The sequence below is a fragment of the Vombatus ursinus genome, unplaced genomic scaffold (assembly GCF_900497805.2).
Source record: "Vombatus ursinus unplaced genomic scaffold, bare-nosed wombat genome assembly UNPS02014772.1, whole genome shotgun sequence".
NCBI lineage: Eukaryota > Metazoa > Chordata > Mammalia > Diprotodontia > Vombatidae > Vombatus > Vombatus ursinus.
In genome coordinates, this window is record NW_020954550.1 from 2,734,450 (window position 1) to 2,752,721 (window position 18,272).

The following is an 18,272-nucleotide window of genomic DNA, read 5'->3' on the forward strand; positions in this document are numbered from 1 at the left end:
GGTTTTGGATAGGGGAGTAACGTGACCAAAGCGGCACTTTAAGAATATTAATGCAGCCGTGTCTGAGCTGTAACTAAGGAGGGGCAGCTAGGATCACATGTGCAAACATCGAGGGGACAAAGCCTCATTCTAGCCATGCCCAAGGCTCAACCCTCACAGATCTCTTCTTGTCCAAGCCCCTATAGGAGAAGGGAGGCCCTGGGAAGAAGACAGGGCAAAGCCTGGAGTTTGAGGTTAATGAAGATTGGGGGAGAAATGGGGAAGAAACTGATCTGATTACCCTCTGTGCTGCCTCCATTGTCCCCTTCCCAGACTATACTTTGTACCTCTCTCTTCTGTCTCCTCAACTCTTTTTTGCACCAGGGAAAAAAGTCCTAGTTATACCTGTGAGCAATGGTGTATAAGATGGACCGAAAGTAGGGAAGGTTGAAATTAGACTCAATAGGAGGCTAATTGTAGCAATCTAAATGAGAAGTGACTGGGATAATGACACTGGAAATGAAAATGAAATCATGTATTTAAGAGAATATGAAAACTTCTATGTGTCACTGGAAGTTAAAACAATTTTCTTCTTTTTGATCTAGACCTGTGATTTCATTGGTGTAGGAAACTATACCAGCATCTAGCTGGTGAAGTAGACAGCGTGCTGAGCCTGATGTCAGAAAGACCTAAGCTCAAATCCAGCCTTAGAAACTTACTGGCTGTGCAACCCTGAGCAAGTCACTTAACCTCTGTTTGTCTCTATTTTCTCAGCTTTGAAATGGGGATAACATCACCACCTACCTTGCACTGTTATTGTAAGAATCAAATGAGCTAATATTTGTAAAGCATTTAACACAGTGCCTAGCACATAGTAAGCACTAAATAAATGCTTATTCCCTTTCATTCCCTCTCCTTCTTCCAGGAAACTCTAGTGAAGATACTACCTATACTAATATAGATGGAAGAATTGTCTGTAACTTTTAGCTGCTTAAGTCACCAAGAGATTAAGTGACTTGCCTATAATTACATAAGTGGGACATGTTAAATTCAGGACTGTGTGTGTGTGTGTGTGTGTGTGTGTGTGTGTGTTCACATTTATAAAATCAACCTCCCCATTCATCACATGCCTTGATACATGGGGAGTGAAGTAAATATATCTACATTTGATGACTATCTCACCAAACCAGGGTTGTTGCTAGGTGAACAGGTAAAGGCTATGTAAATATTCTCTAGTACAGTTAGCGCATGATCAGTTTTTCACTGGTCTGAAGCACGTGGATACAGGGCTTCCTATTTGCCACCTTCCCCTTCTGCATTGTGATTAACGTGAAAGCAGCTCTCATCACATCATCCACAGGATTTCTATTGAGATCCATTCTCATGACATGACCCAGGCAATATAGCAAGAGAAAGTAAGGCTAAACCAGAGTTGGCTCTTTTCTTTGCTGCCAGAGGGCATATCCCATGAATTTACTTTCTGCCCCAACTCTCTTCCTGCTGGATTCAGTGTCTCTTCCTGGGTGGATAGTTCTGCAAGATACCATATTGGGAAGGGAGAGGAAAGGGATATCTCCTCTCTGTTGGTCCCTGATAGAGCTTCAGGGGTCACATTCCACAGAGCTGCTTCCTGCTTGGATTCTGTTGACTGACTCCAGGACTGGTAAGGTTAGCTTTTTTTTTTAAATTTTTTAGGCAATTGGGGTTAAGTGACTTGCCCAGGGGCACACAGCTAATAAGTGTCAATTGTTTGGTCTGAGACTGAATTTGAACTCAGGTCCTCCTGACTTCAGGGCTGGTGCTCTATCCATTGTGCCACCTAGCTGCCCGTAAGGTTAGCTTTTTAAAGAACACCAGGGCCATAGCCTATCTTTGGTCAGCCAATGACAAGTTGCTTTTCCAGTTCCATCAGGGAAACTTTCTTCACATTTTGTGAACTGATATGGTGCAGATGTTTCTTCAAACTTTGTTTAACATGCAAACACCTCATTATCTGTCCCTTGAAAGTTGATTAAATCAACTTGGTTTCAGGGAGAGGAAACAAACTCTCCCTTCCACTACATATTACTTAATAAATGGGATCCTTATGATATGCTCCCCAAGAATGAACCTCTATGAGAATGAACCTCCAACAACTTTGCAGAGATGGGGGACTATGAGTGTAGACCACTGTGTATAACAGCATTTTTTCAACATATTGATTAGTTTTACTGAGCTTCCTCTTCTAAGAGGAAGGAGTACATTAGAATAGGTAGGTGATATAAAAATAAATATCAATAAAATTTATTTTTGAAAGACAATAAAATAATGAAAAAAACTGAATTAGTAATTTTAAAATCTTACCTCTCCCCCTTCTGTCTTCCTCCAAGCACGTTCTTCTTCGTGTTTATCTCTTCTTTTTTCCTTCTTCTCCCTCTATCCTATTTTTGTCCTCTCCTCCTCCCACGTAATGCTCCTTTCCTTTTCTTCCAGTCTTTTTTTATATTTTCCCATCCTAATCACCTCTGACTCCCAGCTCAAGCATATTGAATTCAAGAAAGGGAAAACAATAAAAATAAACACTAAATTATGCACACACACACAACAGCTTCCCATTACATTTGACCTTTTTAAAAATTTTAAAATAGAGTAATAACATCTACATTCTTCTTAAACTTAAAGTTACTGAAAGAAAGGACAATTTAATCTTACAGATAGAGACCCAGTGTCAGTGTCAGGACAACATGGGTGTCAGTCCCATCTCTGACATACTCTAGCTATGTAACCCTGAGCAAGTCACTTAAATTCTTAATGGCTCAGGCAACTTTCTAAGACTAAGAGCTGAAGAACAGTTTGTGATGTGCATCAAATCAGTAGGGAAATTCCTCAGTAAGGAATTCCCTATACAGAGGAAATCACAAATTTGAACCCCAATAAAAAATAGTAGTAAAGTATGCTGTCTACTCAGTACTTACTGAAAATGATAATAATCAAAGATCTAAAGCTAGAAGAAATCTCAGAGATCATCTTCTCCAACTACTTCATGCCACCCATAAGGACACTCAGACCCTATGAGGTTATTTGTCTTGTTCAAAGTCAAACAGGTAGTAAGTATCAGAGATAAGTGAGGAACCGAAGTCTTCTGACTTCGGGACTAGCACTCTTTCATCTAAACCCACGCTGCCTCTGATGGTGATAGCAATGGTGATTGAGATGTCAATTTTGATGGCAATAGTGATGAAGATGGCAATGGAGATGGTGGTAGTGATAGTGATGGAAATGAAGGTGGAAATGGAGATGGAGGTAGTGATGATAATAGTAATGGTGATACAAACGAACATGGAGATGGAGATGGTGATGGTGGTAGTGGTGGTGATGGTGGTGGCAGTGATGGTGGTGATGATGATGATACCAGGAAGGTAGGAGAAAGAAGAAATACAATTTAGGCCCATTATATATGTGACAGGCTTTTACAAGAAAGAACTCAGGTCCAAGAACTCTGATAATGTACTTGGTAACTTAAGGAAAATTGTGAATATTCTTCTCCTTTATCTTCTCTATCCTTTATTTGGTAGGGAATGTGGTAACATCATAAAGATTGATTACTGACTGTGTAGGACAAAAGTAAATAGGAGAAAGAAGGAAAGAAGAGCCCTGGAATATGATGACAAAAGAAGAAAGAAAGAAAGAGAAAGAAAGAAAGAGAAAGAAAGAAAGAAAGAAAGAAAGAAAGAAAGAAAGAAAGAAAGAGAAAGAAAGAAAGAGAAAGAAAGTCATGGATATAAAGGGCTCCAGGGGAGAGAAGAATGAAATGAATCTGCTACTCTGCACATAGTCCATACAACTCACAAGGGTTGGCTCTGGGAAGGACAGCACTCACTCTCTAATTCCTCTGCTCTGGTTTCCAGGCTGGCCTTTCATGTAATTCCAACAATAGGGGAACTACAAATGGGCTATGATAACAGGAGGCTGACGGCTCCATGTGTGTGAATTAAGGGAGTTTCAGCGACTTCTCTGACTGTACTGTGAAATGCTTTGGCAAAAGTAGATCATTTATCCTTTTCCAAGGTCTGTCAACGTCAACTTTGCAACATCTCTTGAACATGCCATTTTCTCTCTTCTGATACTGCTCTAGTGTAGGCCTTCATCACCTTATGCCTGGATTACTGCTGTGACTGCTGTTGAGTCTGCCTACCTCAAGTGTCTTCCCACTCGAATCCATCCTCCACTGAGTGATTTTTTAAAACTTGGGTCACCCTTAAATAAATTCCAGTAGCTTTCTATTGTCTCCAGGATCAAATACAAAATTTTTTGATGGGTATTCAAAGTCTTTCCTAAGTTAGTTCTCTTCTACCTTTCCAGTCTTTTTACACCTTACTTACATTGACCCTTTGACACTGGCCTCCTTGCTATTTCAAGAACAAGATACTCCATCTCTTGGCTTTGGGTATTTTCTCTGGTCGTCCCCCATGCCTAGAGTGCTCTCTTACCTCATCTTCACCTCCTGGCCTTGCTGGCTTCCTTCAAGTCCCAACTAAAATCCTGCCTTCTGCAGGAAATATTGCCCAACCTCTTAATTTGAGTGCCTTCACTGTTTTAATTATTTCCTATTTATCCTTTATATTTATATAGCTTGTTTGAACATATTTGTTTGTGTGTGGTCTCCCTTAGAGTCATTCTTGACTCTCATCTCCCTCACCACCATTCTCAACCTCCAATTAGTTGTCAAATCTTACAGTTTCACCTGCACCACTTCGCTAACATCTGTCACCTACTTTCCCTCACATGGTCGTTGCCCTCAGTTCAGGCCCAAATCACCTCTTACAAAGACTATGTCACTAGTCTCCTAATTAGTACCCCTCCTTTCAGTTTCTCCCTTCTACAATCCATCCTTCTCACAGTTGTGAAATTAATGTTCCTAAAGCACAGGTCTGACCACATCACTTCCCTGCTCCCAAGTCACCAGTAGCTTCCTATTGTTTCTGAGATACCATACAAAATTTAGCATTCAAAGCCTTCACAATTGGTCCCAACCTAAATTTCCAAATTTTTCCATATTTCTCCCCTTCATGCACTTTACATTATAGCCAAAATGATCTACTAATTGTTACCAGAACTTGGTATTCCATCTTCTCTTGGATTTCACTTTGTGCCATGGGTCCCCCATGCCTGCAGTGCTCTTCTGCCTCCCTTCTCTATCCAGTCTTCCTCTACCATTTAGCTCAAATCCCACTTCTCCAGGAGCCCTCCCCCTTTCAGTCTTATGACATCGCCTTCAATTCATATCGTGCATCCCCTATGTGTACAATTAGTTGCATGTTGTCTCCTCTGTTAGAATGGAAGCTCCTTGAGGGTAAGGTCTTTGGTTTTTGCCTTTCCTTGTATCCCGAGCATTTAAGACAGTGCCTGGCACCTAGTAAATACTTAACAAATGCTCATCGACTGAATGACTGGACAAGAATTCATTTTCTCCTCTTGTGCTGTCCCCTCTTACCACGCCTAGATCTTTTTTCAAGGCTCAGCTCAGGTGTTACTTCCTCCTACCTGAAGCTTTGCTTGACCCCTAGCTTAGTGCTCCCTGCCAAAAATTAATGTCTCCCATTTACTTATTGGTGTTACAAAACACATACACACAGATATACTATCTATACATATATGCATATATGAAACATATGCATGTATTTTATTTATAATATCATATATACATACATAATACCTATACAGCATATTTTACTATATAATATGTAATATCTTGACTATACAATCTCATACATGTGTTTATACATAATGTAAACTCTTTGAGGGTTGAGATGGAGAGTTTTGTCTTTATATCTCCAGCACCTAGGACTATCCTTTGCACTTAATAGGTGCTTAATTAATGTTTGTTGAATTGAATTGATTCTTCACACCTATGCAAAAATTGTGAGCTTGCCTTTGCATTTGTAATCTCTTGCCAATGGACTCCAGTATTTAAAGACATCAGTCAATGAAAAGAGGCAAGAAGGAATATTCCCTTGCTATTGTCTACATTCTGAATGAACTTCACTGGATGAAGAGAAATCATTGTTAGTTCTCCTATATTTCCTCTAATTGTTTTATGCTGTGAACAGATGGCCATATACTAAATGAACAATAACCAAGACCAAGCAGACTGGTAGAGAATCTACTGCTAGCATCAAATAAAACAAAGTCTGTCTGCCACATAGTGATCATATAAATTTAATCATAGTCTTGCATGGTGTGCATCTCACATAAATAATAGTAATTATTATGACTTTTATATAGTCAAATTCTAGTTTATTACTACAAATGACTAACATTTGTAAAGCATTTTGTAAATGATAACATACATTTATATGTAATATGCATATGTTTGTGTATATATGTGTGTGTCCTCATCTGTAAAGTGGAGGTAAAAAAATCTTAGTATGTATCTTCTTAGGGTTCTGAAGGTAATGAGATTGTGTATGTATATACATATTATACATAAAAATATATACATATATAAGATTGTATATATATTATATTATATTATGTTATATTATGTTATATTATGTTATATTATATTATATTATTTTATATTATATTATATTATATTATATTATATTATATTATATTATATTGGTATATGTATAAACATTTTATTGTTGTCGTTCAGTCATTTTTCAATCAAGCCTGACTCTTCATGACCCCATTTGGGGTTTTCTTGGCAAAGATACTGGAGTGGTTTGCCATTTCCTTCTCCATATGTATACATATACAAGACTGTGTAGTCAAAATATTACATATCATATAATAAAATATATTGTATATGAAATGTGTATGTATACATGAGATTATAAATAAAATGTAACATATATTTCATACATACATATAGAGAGATAGATATGTATGGACAGTATATATGTGTGTACACGTATACATATATGTACAGACATACATATACACTGCCTCATTTTATAGATGAGAATACTAAGGGTTAGAAAGGCTATGTGATTTGCCCACAGTGACAACATTAGTAAATATCAGGGGTAAGTTAATAAAAGCTAGCATTTTTGTGGCTTTCTAAGGTTTGCGAAGCACTTGACAAATATTATCTCATTTTATTCTCACAATAGTCCTAAAAAGTAGGTACTTTTATTATCACCACTTTATAGATCAGGAAAGCAAAGCAGACACATGTGAAATAAGTTACCCCGAGTAACACAGCTAGTCTATGTATATAAATCAGAATCTAACTCAGGTCTTCTCAACTCCAGAGCCAAAGCTCTATTCACTGCCCTACCTGACTCTTTCTTATTCCTGCTCCAGTACTCTTTTCACTTTGTAAAGTGAAAACTCACTTTGTAAGTTCTATAGAATATATAATCTGTGTTAATCTTGATAGTTTTTCATGATATCATTTATCATTGTAATCATCACCATCAACACCCAACCAAGCCTAGACACAATACCCCAAGTTCCTGGGATTTCCTTGTCTTCCAACCTGTTCCTACTTCACACCTCCACCCCTCAAGCTTTTCTGTACTTCAGTCATATATTCATATCCTCTCACTTCTCTCCCATGACTGATCCAAGGGGGTCTTTGAGTAGCATGTCCATTTACTTCTGTTCCCTATCCCTATCTCTTGGCCCCTCTATTCCCACTCTTTCAATGCTACCCCTCTCAAATATCCTGCAAAGATGGTATTGCCTTGCCAACTTTACCAGTTGGAATTTTGGGCTTTCTGAGATATCTGAGTTGTGTATTACATCTCTATTTCTTCTCTTTCCTTCAAATCTATGCACCAAGTATATGTTATTAGATTACTCACTTGCCCCCATGGACCTCATTGTTTTGATACTGCCATATTTGTCCATAAAAAAGCATTTTTTTCTTGTACACTTCACATACCTCCCTACTACCATGGAATAATATTCTCTGATAGTCCTCTGCAGGTATACCCCTGATCTTTTTTGTTATGGGTTGGCGACACACCCCAAGCACCCTCCTCCAGGTGGCATCTAACCTAAAGAGAAGAAGCTAACAATGAATGGCAACACCCACTACAGAAGGGTACTTGTGACAAATTCTACAGGCCTGCAGCATCGTACAACCCTGACTACTGACTGATGGAGTGTTTCTCTGATGTGGATTTCCCCAGCCCCCACAAATGTCAGAGGAGTTAGTTATCTGGGAGAACTGAAATGGAAGATGAGCAATCAAGGCTCAACATTTTCTTAATAGTGGAGCCCCTCACAGGTTTTCTTAACCCATGGAAATTCTCCCTCACTCAATTCAACTATACCTTCCCTAATTATTTCTAATTGTAACTGAGTAGAAATAGAGATGGGGTTAATATGCACTTTTTAAAAAATTGTATATAGTAAGGGGCAGTTAGGTGTTGCAGTGGATAGAGCGCCAGTCCTGGAGTCAGGAGGACCTGAGTTCAAATCCGGCCTCAGAGCAAACATTTGACACTTACTAGCTGTATGACCCTGGGCAAGTCAATTAACCCCAATTGCCTTGCCAAAAAAAATGTATGTAGTAGAAGTTCGTAGGTTCCATGATCCTTTTTTTTTTGAATATTGAAATATCCATGTTTGTTGATGTTATATGTAACATCATATGTAACTGTATGTATGCGTGACTTTGTATTAAAAAAGACAACAAGTGGGCTGTTGTTTCCTTATATATCTAAACACCTAAAACATCTCTATCTGAAATGGCTAGGAGTCCATTAAATTGTATTGGGGCTGCCAGCCTTCTGCAGAAATGATGTGATCTCTAATCTCTAGCTTGGAGTCTCTCTGCCTGAGGAGGGAATTCCCATCACATCTCTTCAACTCTGAGATGTCTCCTGGAATACAACCAGTTTTCAGAGGCACTACTATGGGTAACAGGAAAATGAAGCTCTTCAGGCTTCCAACAGGGAAATCTGAGTTAGCCCTCGTTTCCCAGTAAAGTGTGTGCTCTTTTCTCTACTGTGGAAAACTAGCAAGTCACCAGAGTTTCTGAGAGTGGTGAATTAACTCTTCCAGGACACCAGGGCACCATTGAGAAAATTACCATATTCAGGATACTAAATGATACCCCAGTTCCTTGGAATAGATAATTAGACTCTCACAGGTGACTAGTTTACTCTGAATGAATAGTTTACTCAGCACTAGATTTTCCCACACTCTCGTGTGGGAATAAAAATGTTACCTTCTCATCTTCTCTTTTCATTTTTTCACTTAATAGTCACAGAAGCCCCTTTATACTCAGCGTTTCAGAAACAATAACTAACCAATTCCCTTCAGTATGAGAACAGAAATACTGGTGATATGACAATAGAAGTAGACTGAGGACCAGGACTCCTAGCCTCTATAATCAACTATCTGATCTTAATAAGGGCCATCTTCCCATTGGGACAATGTCTCCATTTGAAGAATAGAAACAATATTATTTTAGTGTTAAAAATGGGATCTTGGTCCTGTTTTAGAGATGACTAAGGTGAGAGTATAAAACACAATTTAGGAGTATGGAAAATAAGGTTCATGAGTAAAGGAAATAAGATTAAGGGGGGAAAGTCTGAAGAAGTGATGTATTGGATCTTAAAGGTCCAGCCCAAACCCAATTTCTAAATGAAGTCTTCCATGATTATTTCAATCCCCATTTACTACTCATTTATCTAAATTTTTACATTAATCATCTGGACTGTACCATTTAGAACTCCTGTAATATATAGTAATATATTGTTTTCTGTTTCATGGGTGCTGGTTATATTCTCAATTATGCCGTAAACTTCTTCATGGCAGAAGCAGTACCTTATGTTTCTCTGCTTTGTTTCTCTGCTTTTATCCATCATAGCCTCTCCTCAATAGGAAGCCAATAAATATTTGTTGATTGATTCATCCAAAAACCATATCATAAGAGTAATGGTTTAAAGAATTGGAAATCATTCACATGGAAAAAAGAAGTCTTAGGAAGAATGCAATAACTGCCTCTAAATTTTTGAAAGGCTGTCCTGTAGAAAAATAAGTACACTTATCCTTTGTTGCTCCAGGAATAAGGGGACAGGTTAGTAGAAGTTATAAGAAAGACCTTTCCAACAACTGGAACTGGCGCTTAAGATATGACTTCCTGGCCACCATAAAGAGCTCCCAGAAGAATCTGGATGGTCATATGCTAGTGGTTTCTGCATAGGTTGATGGGTTTAACTCAGTTTTTTGAACAAAGTGCACAAATGTTTATTGACTTCCAACTGCGCAAAGTACCTGTGGTAAGCATTTCGAAGGGAGTGTGGAATATATGGGGGAGGGTGGTGTGTACCAAAAAAAAAAAAAACAACACAGTATCAGCCTTGTAAAACAAGATTGTAAAGGATGATAGGAATGATAAGAATAATGATCATACAAGTTAGAGGTGAAAGGCTAACAAGAGTATTGTTATTTTTGGCCCTACTGTGTGCGCTAATGGCAGGAGTTGTCTGAGATGGCAGCATAGCTTTTGTTCAGCCTGAAGACACAGGATCATCACAGGCTACTCTATATTATGTCTGATCTGTCAACGTGGCCACAGACTTGAGACATGCAGAGGGAGAATCGACATACCATTCAGTTTCCTATGTGCCTTCTCACAGTGGTCAGCAAACTAGCAGAACATAGTGATATGCACAGAAAATGCAGATGCATACGGATCCACGGTGACTGCAACCACCTGAGTGTCATAATCAGCAAGATTAGCGGGAACTAGCCTCGTATGCACAAGCAATGACTGTATTGACTTTCTTTTAAAAAAAAATGCATGTAATTTCAATGTAGGAAAGAAATGCTGGCTTACCAAGCACAGCAATCTCACTTGCTATGCAGGTTAAAAGTTGTCTCACCCTTCCTGTGACTCCCACAACCTTGATGTCCCCATAGTACTGGCCAAATACAAAGTAGTATGGGAGTTCAGAAGAGAGAGAGAGACAGACAGACAGACAGACAGAGACAGAGAGAAAGAGACAGACAGACAGACAGACAGAGAGGGAGAAAGAGAGAGAGGGGGAGAAAGAGAGAGAGAGAAAGAGAGAGAGAGAGAGAGAGAGGTCAGTTCTGGTTTAGAGGATCAGAGGTTTTGTGTAGGAAGTAGCATTTGAGTTGGGGTTTGAAAATGAGTAGAAATTGGACCAATGAAGATAGGGGAAATGTCATTTTGGATGGAGGATGAAGTTAAAAAAAAACATGGAAATGAGAAACAACAGAACTAGTTCAGGAAACATTGGGTAGTTTGAAGGATATACATACAAAAGAAGGTAATATAAGAAATTACTCAAAAGATAAATAGGAGAGAGGTCATAGAGAATCTGGAATACCATGCTAATGAGTTTGGATTTTACTTTGTAGGTTAGCAGGTTTTGAAAAGGGCAAATTATGTGATTAGAACAGTAAATCAGGATTATTTCTGTACCAGTAGTGTGCAGATCAGGTTGGAGAGAGCAGAAATTGGAGATGTGGAACCCTTAAAGGCAGCTATGGCCAATGACCTAGAACTTGGCACAGGGTCTAGGACATAGTAGGCACTTGATAAATATTTGTTGAATAATTTATTGAGAGAAGTAATAAGGTCCTAAAATAAGTTAGAGTTCTAGAAATCAAGAGGTCATGGAGAACTAAAGAGATAGTAATGAGGTAGAATTGACTTGATGACTAGATGGGGAGCATGGATGGGAAGATGAAAAATGTGTTGATCCTGAAGGACTGAGAGGATCAGATTGCTTACCATCTAAGGGAGGGAAGAGAGGAGGGAAGGAGGAAGGGATAGAATTTGGAATTCAAAACTTTTTTTAAAATGTCAAAAAACTGTGGATAGAGCACCAGCTCTGGAGTCAGGAGGACCTGAGTTCAAATCCGGCCTCAAACATGTAACACTTACTAGCTGTGTGACTCTGGGCAAGTCACTTAAACCCATTGCCTAGCCAAAAAAAAATGTCAAAAAACTGTTTTAACATGTAATTGGGGGGAAATAAAATATTATGTAAAAGGGAGAAATAGGAAGGTTAGGAAAGGAAGTAAGTTTTTAGAGAAAAGATGGTGGGTTTAATTTCGAATACGCTGAGTTTAAAATACCTGCAGAACATATAAGGTCCCTTTCAACTCTAAGATTCAATTATTCTATGAAAACAACTGTTTGGAAGTTTGCAGAACACAGTGATGTAGTGATAGGCTATGTCTGCAGGGCAGAAGAAAAAGAGGGCTCACAGTGAACTGAGAGCTTCATGATGAGGTACAGAAGTCATACAAGAACCTGCTCCTTTTAAGATGCTTTGGGAGAATCCATGGAATCCATCTGGATTGTCAAAGACACATGGAAATTCCTTGTCACTGAAAACAAAGCATTCCCTCTATCCCCATTCAAGTGCCCCCAAAGAGCTCATTGCCAAGCATGATGTTATACAAAGCTGTTATCCTGACTTTTGTCTTGTCACTGGACTTCGAAGACTCTGGAAGAGAAAGTGAGGCTGACAAGTCTGTGCGACTCTTCCTCTCTTAAAACCAATTCACTCAAGAGTCAAGACATCACCCTGTGATGGCATCTGTCCTCTCTGAAATGAAGACAAAACAACTTACCAAGTTGGGATACTGTCAGAAAGTAAGTGACTGACCCCTATGCTATTTGTCTTTCCCAATGCTTGAATTTCAGGAAACTTCCTCTTTCAGTAGGATAATAGAGAAATCCTATTTGGCATCATGGAAATTGGGGCAACTTTTATAGGGGTGTTGCCTTGGCACATATTCACTGTATAAGGAGCCATCCTGCTTAAACTACTTTGGGAGGGATTTAGGTTAGAGATTTTGTTAAAAAATTATGTTTTTGTTTGACTTCTTTTCCTAGAAATCTTTGTGAGAATAGAATTGATTCCCATCTGTCATAACTGGCTTAGGTGCAAGCCTCCTGGGAGGCGTTGGGGTAAAGCAAGTGACCTTAGGAGGTTCTGTTCAATCATTCTGAGGTGATCTTAACTTGATTCTCTAAGGACTAGTAATTAAAAGTATTTAGGGTTTCTGAAATTTCTATGAAGATTGTAAATGTTTAAACACTGTACTTTGGTTTTGTTTTTGGGTTGTTTTTTTGTCTTTTTTTCAGTAATATCTGACTTTTCACGACCCTATTTTGAGTTTTCTTGGCAAAGATACTGGAGTGGTTTGTCACTTCCTTATCCAGTTCATTTTACAGAACTGAAGCAAACAATGACTTGCCCGGGGTGTCTGAGGTCACATTTGAACTCAGGAAGACCAGTCTTCCTGATTCCCAGTCCACTGCGCCACCTAGCACCCTTACTGTGTGTTGCACAGGGTTCAATATGTATTTTCCTGGTAACTGAGAGCTAGTTCAGCTCAGAACAGAGGCTGGTGTGAGACATCAGTAGCTGCCATGAATGCGCTGAAAATTCAAAGCAGCTTTAAAGGTAAGGCTCACATGTACTGGTTGATTCCAATGAAAGCTGCAGTTACCTGTGCAAACCTTCTGATAATGCCTTCTCCACGGCCAGTGAGGATTTCTATGTGCATAGGGAAAGGCCTTTGGACAAAGCTCATGTCCTAATCCCTTCAAAGCACCCTTCAACATGTGCTGAAAATTTACCCCAGCACATATAAGGAAGAGACAAGAGCCTTGTCTAGTTTCCCTTTTTAATGGCAGCATGCTAAACAGGCCATAGGCCCCTGTACTGAATTATCCGGGCTGGTGATGGTTAGCAGACAGCCAAGTGGGAGGTGCACCTCTTTGCCAAGGCTTTCTCGCTTAAAATGGATCTTAATTTTTGCTTTGGATATGAAGATGGGTTTACAGCTATTAGCCATCATATTAATAATGTAGAAAATACATGCCCAATCACTTGTGTTCTTTCAATTCCTTATGAACACAGCTGCAACCCACATTAGATGCTAGGGTGAATGGATATTTTTCAGATGAGATATTTGTGCTGAATTATTAGGGTAGTCTGTACTACAAAATTACTAATAAACATTGCTTCTGGCTCAATTTAGCCTGAATTCAGTGAACCTAGCCAATGGTGACAAATCAAAAACTCTGAAATATCCAATGAATGAATTTAACTAATCAAGGAACCCTGTAGGAAGTAGATGCCAGGATTAATGAGCCAGTAGTTTCACCATGCCATGCTGTTATTTCTTCACATAAATGCCCTCAGATGAGATTACCTTTGTGTCATGAAAAGGAGAAAAGGAAGGTTACATACTTTCAACTGACAGGTTAACTACCTCCATTACACAAGACACATCTTCAGGGGCTAAATTTTTTTTTACCCTAAGAATGAAAATTTAAAGTCCACAATACAAATTAAAACACATTTTCATTTTCAGGGGAAGCAATCATTAAGGCTGTAGAAAATATGGTAGCAAAACCAAACAGTCTTCTGTCTTCTGAGCTCCTACCTTCCTGAGCTTAGTTGCTCAGCTCCCAGTTTTTTAGTCAGCAATTGCCATCTTTAATGGAGTACATTGCTTTATTACATCCTCTCTTTTCTACCTCCTCTTGAAGCAACAAGTTCAACATCATTGTTGGAATCTGCTTGTATGCCATTTATGATGTTTACTGAATCTATGTATAAGGACACAGAGATCCTAGGATCAACATTTATATTCAAATAAGCCAATTATCATATAGCTATACCTAAATAGTCCTTCACAGAGCCTTAGTAATGCCATTTAATGTCCAAACAGACTGCTTAGCATAAAACAAAAAGTACAGTTCACTAAGGGTAGGACACCTTTAAGTTCTTTTTACCTGCTTCATTTCAATTATTCTTCCTTGTGCTTTTGTCCTTATTCTCTTAGGTAACGTAATCACTATTTGTATAACTTTAATAGGACTGAGTCAGAATGATTAGTGAGATATAAAAATAGGATGAAGTGTCATTCTATTGTCTGATGTAGTTTTTTTCCTTCAAAGGCAGAGATCTTTCATACTTAAAGCATTCCCATTTAACCTGTAATACACGATTGAAAATTTCATTCTTTAGCTTTTGATCTTTGTTAAGTAGGATCTTTGTCAACTTGGAGAATTTAGGCTAGAAAGACTCACCTGTATATGTATATGCATATGTATGTATGTATATATATGTATACATACATACATGCTTACGTACATCTTGAGAAATGCTCAACATCCATAACATGAAAATCTATCACCATGGAAACAGAGATTATACTAAAGTTGGGTCAAGCCAAAGCACTGTGAACTTTCATTAAAATACTGATAAAATAATTACTATTTTTCAAAATATAAAGCTCTTTTGAAACATCTATCACTTTTTTTGATTTGCAATTTCTCATCAGTGTCATAAGTTGGAACCTTTTTCACAATCAGAGATGTCACTTTCCCTGCCTTGGAGAAATCCAATGTTTTCAAAGATCCCATTTACCATTCTTTATTGCACTCCGACATCATAAAGTTATACTTTACAGCTGCATAAAGAAGCTGTAAAATTAGCATTCTTGTAAACAATCTTCCATGCTCCCTGGATGAAGCAATGTGTGATTTGTACTGATCTTTAAAACATGATTTGAGATCACATTGCACATCATTTCCAACTGAAAACAACAATTGCCAAGTGCAGGCATAGGTGGGAGACATTAGGTAGCAAGCTAAAATGTAAAAATAAGAAAACAATACTTCACCTACTGAAGAGTTAAAGATTATGGGAGAAGTGACAAATTGGTGTGACCCCCATTATGCCAAAAAAAGGTCTCTTTTTCCTAATGAAAGACAAAATGAGCAGTCTCTTAATAAAACTTTTTAAAAAGTTAAATCAAGAATGTTTCAGAAAGTGGAGAACTGAAATGTTGTGAGACTTATCTATCAATTTAATTTCCAAAGACATCCCCCACCCCAAAAATAAGAAAAAAAAATGAGTAGATTTCATTAGCTGGGGTTTTTAACTAAGTAACAATGAGGAAGTCCTTTATGCTCACAGGTAGTTCATTAGTTTAAGGGAGTGGGGCATTCAAAAACAGCAACATTTTTCAGGATTTACTATTATAGTAGCCAAATAAAGAAATTTTCCGTGGGAAAGAGAACCTCTTATGAATCCTTATGCATTTCAAGGCAAGAATTTTATTTAGCTTAAGGTATAGTTTTCTTAGGTGACATAGATCTCTCTGTATAGCCTGGTCGCATAGACACAGCCTGATGGGAAGTTCCATTTTTAAACCAACTCATCCCTCTCCTTCCCATTACAGCTTGCCATTATCTGAGGCTATAACCAACAGTGTTTATTTACTACTGGATGGTCAGAACTGTTACCAGTCCCTGGGCAAGAGACCATGTGCAAAACTGGACCGCACAAAATGCTAGGCACTTAGAAACCACCCTGTGATGAAATATTGCCTAGGTTGGTAGTTTTATTAAACAGGGGCAGATCTCTCAGCCAGGAGCCCCCTGCCCCTCCCAGGCACCAGCATGAAAGGCTGTTTCAGTGGCACCCATTTCACAGAGAATTTATACTTAGCAGGTTGCCAGTGGCAGGAAGCAGAACTTGGGGCCTTGGGAAGGGCAAAGGGAAACCTGAGCCCCTGAGCTGACCCCTGATGTGGTCAAAACCCTGAAGAATTAAATAGCTTAGGCACTGCCCTTCTGACTCTGAATGAAACAGAATCTGTTAAAGGCAAGGAGTGTTAATCTCTTTTGCCCACTACCACTCTTGAAGATGAGAGATCCCAAAGCCCCTTTCTTTGTCTCCATCCATTCAGCAGTGCTCTCTTTTACTACCATTTCCTTCCTGCCCTCCCTGACATTTCTGTCTCTGTCTCTCTGTCTTTATGTATGTCTCCGAGTTTCTCTCTCTCTCTTTCTCTTTGTCTCTTTGTCTCTCTCTGTCTGTCTGCCTCTCTCTTTCTCTCTCTTTCTCTCTCTGTCTCTGTCTCTGTCTCTCTCTCACACACACACACACACACACACACACACACACACACACACACACACCCGCTGCCACCCTAAGGATTGAACCCAAAACAACAGGCTGACTTTTTCACCTTGAAGAAACTCTTTTGAGTCCCTAGACTGCCCATCCTGCCCCACTCCCACCCCTAATCCTGAATCTGGCACAGGTAGAGCCAGAGTCTCTAGTCTTCCTAGGAATCTATCTGTTGTTCCCAGGCCCCTCCTTACTAATCGATCTCTTTGCTCCCATGCAAATCTCCTTTGATTTAGGCTACAGGCTAGAAACTAGAAAGCTTAAACAAAGTGTATTGAAAATGAATATAGTAATTGTCCTAAATAAAATGCCCCAAATTCGAAGGTCAAGCAAACCAATGTTGATAATTTCTGGTCCCTTCTGAATCTGAATGGGAATTACACCAGAAGCCCCTCCCTTGCTACCAAACACCACTTACTCATACGCAAAACCAAAATCCATAATTCTCCATATCACATACTGAAAATGATTTTATTTTATCCATTTACATTTAACTTGATATAAAGTTGTCCGGAAAAGTCAAATAATATGCTTTATATTCGCTCAAACATTTATTAAGAAAACCAAATTCAATAAATTAGCACAGACAATAAGTTAAAACATATCACAAATTGACCAGTATGTAACAAGAATGCTTTATCTACACAAAACATCCTATTTCACATGTTTGTTCATTCTTAGAAATAGCTTCTGTTCTCTGGGGTTGGATTTGACCAGCACATGCAGAAAAAGCTGATTGTGTTTCTCTGTACAAAGTTGCAGGGTTGGAGATGTCCATGTGCAGGCACCCAGCCTGGTCATGGACCTGCTCCCTCAGCAGAGGCCAGTGGCCTTAGCCTAGGTGCAGTGGGGACAACAGCAACAGCAAACAAAACAACCATGAGAGACACAGACTGGCAAAGAACAAAGATAGAAAAGTCAAACAAAACCAACAGAAAGCCAAACCTGAAAGACCCAGAAAAGGGATGTGGCTTTTGCTTTTACAAAAGGAAATATTACTTGGACTTTTTTTTAAAATTCTTCCTTATAAATACTTATCAAAATGGGTGAGATCACCTCTCCCCTATGCATCATGTAACTTTCTTAGTCTGCTCCAGCCTCCCAGCCAAGTGGCAATTTCCTGTTAAGAAACTTCCTATTTATATTCCCACATTGTTGTGCTTAAAAAAAGAAAAAGGAGACAAGAAAACAATATTCCGCATCAAGCCAAAGAAATAGCTGGGTAGGTGGAAAGGTGGGGTAGCAGGTGAATAGAGAGGAGGAGGAAGAGGCGAAGGAAGAAGGAGGAGGAGGAGGAGGAGGAGGAGGAGGAGGAGGAGGAGGAGAAGGAGAAGGAGAAGGAGAAGAAGGAGGAGAAGACAAAAATTAAAT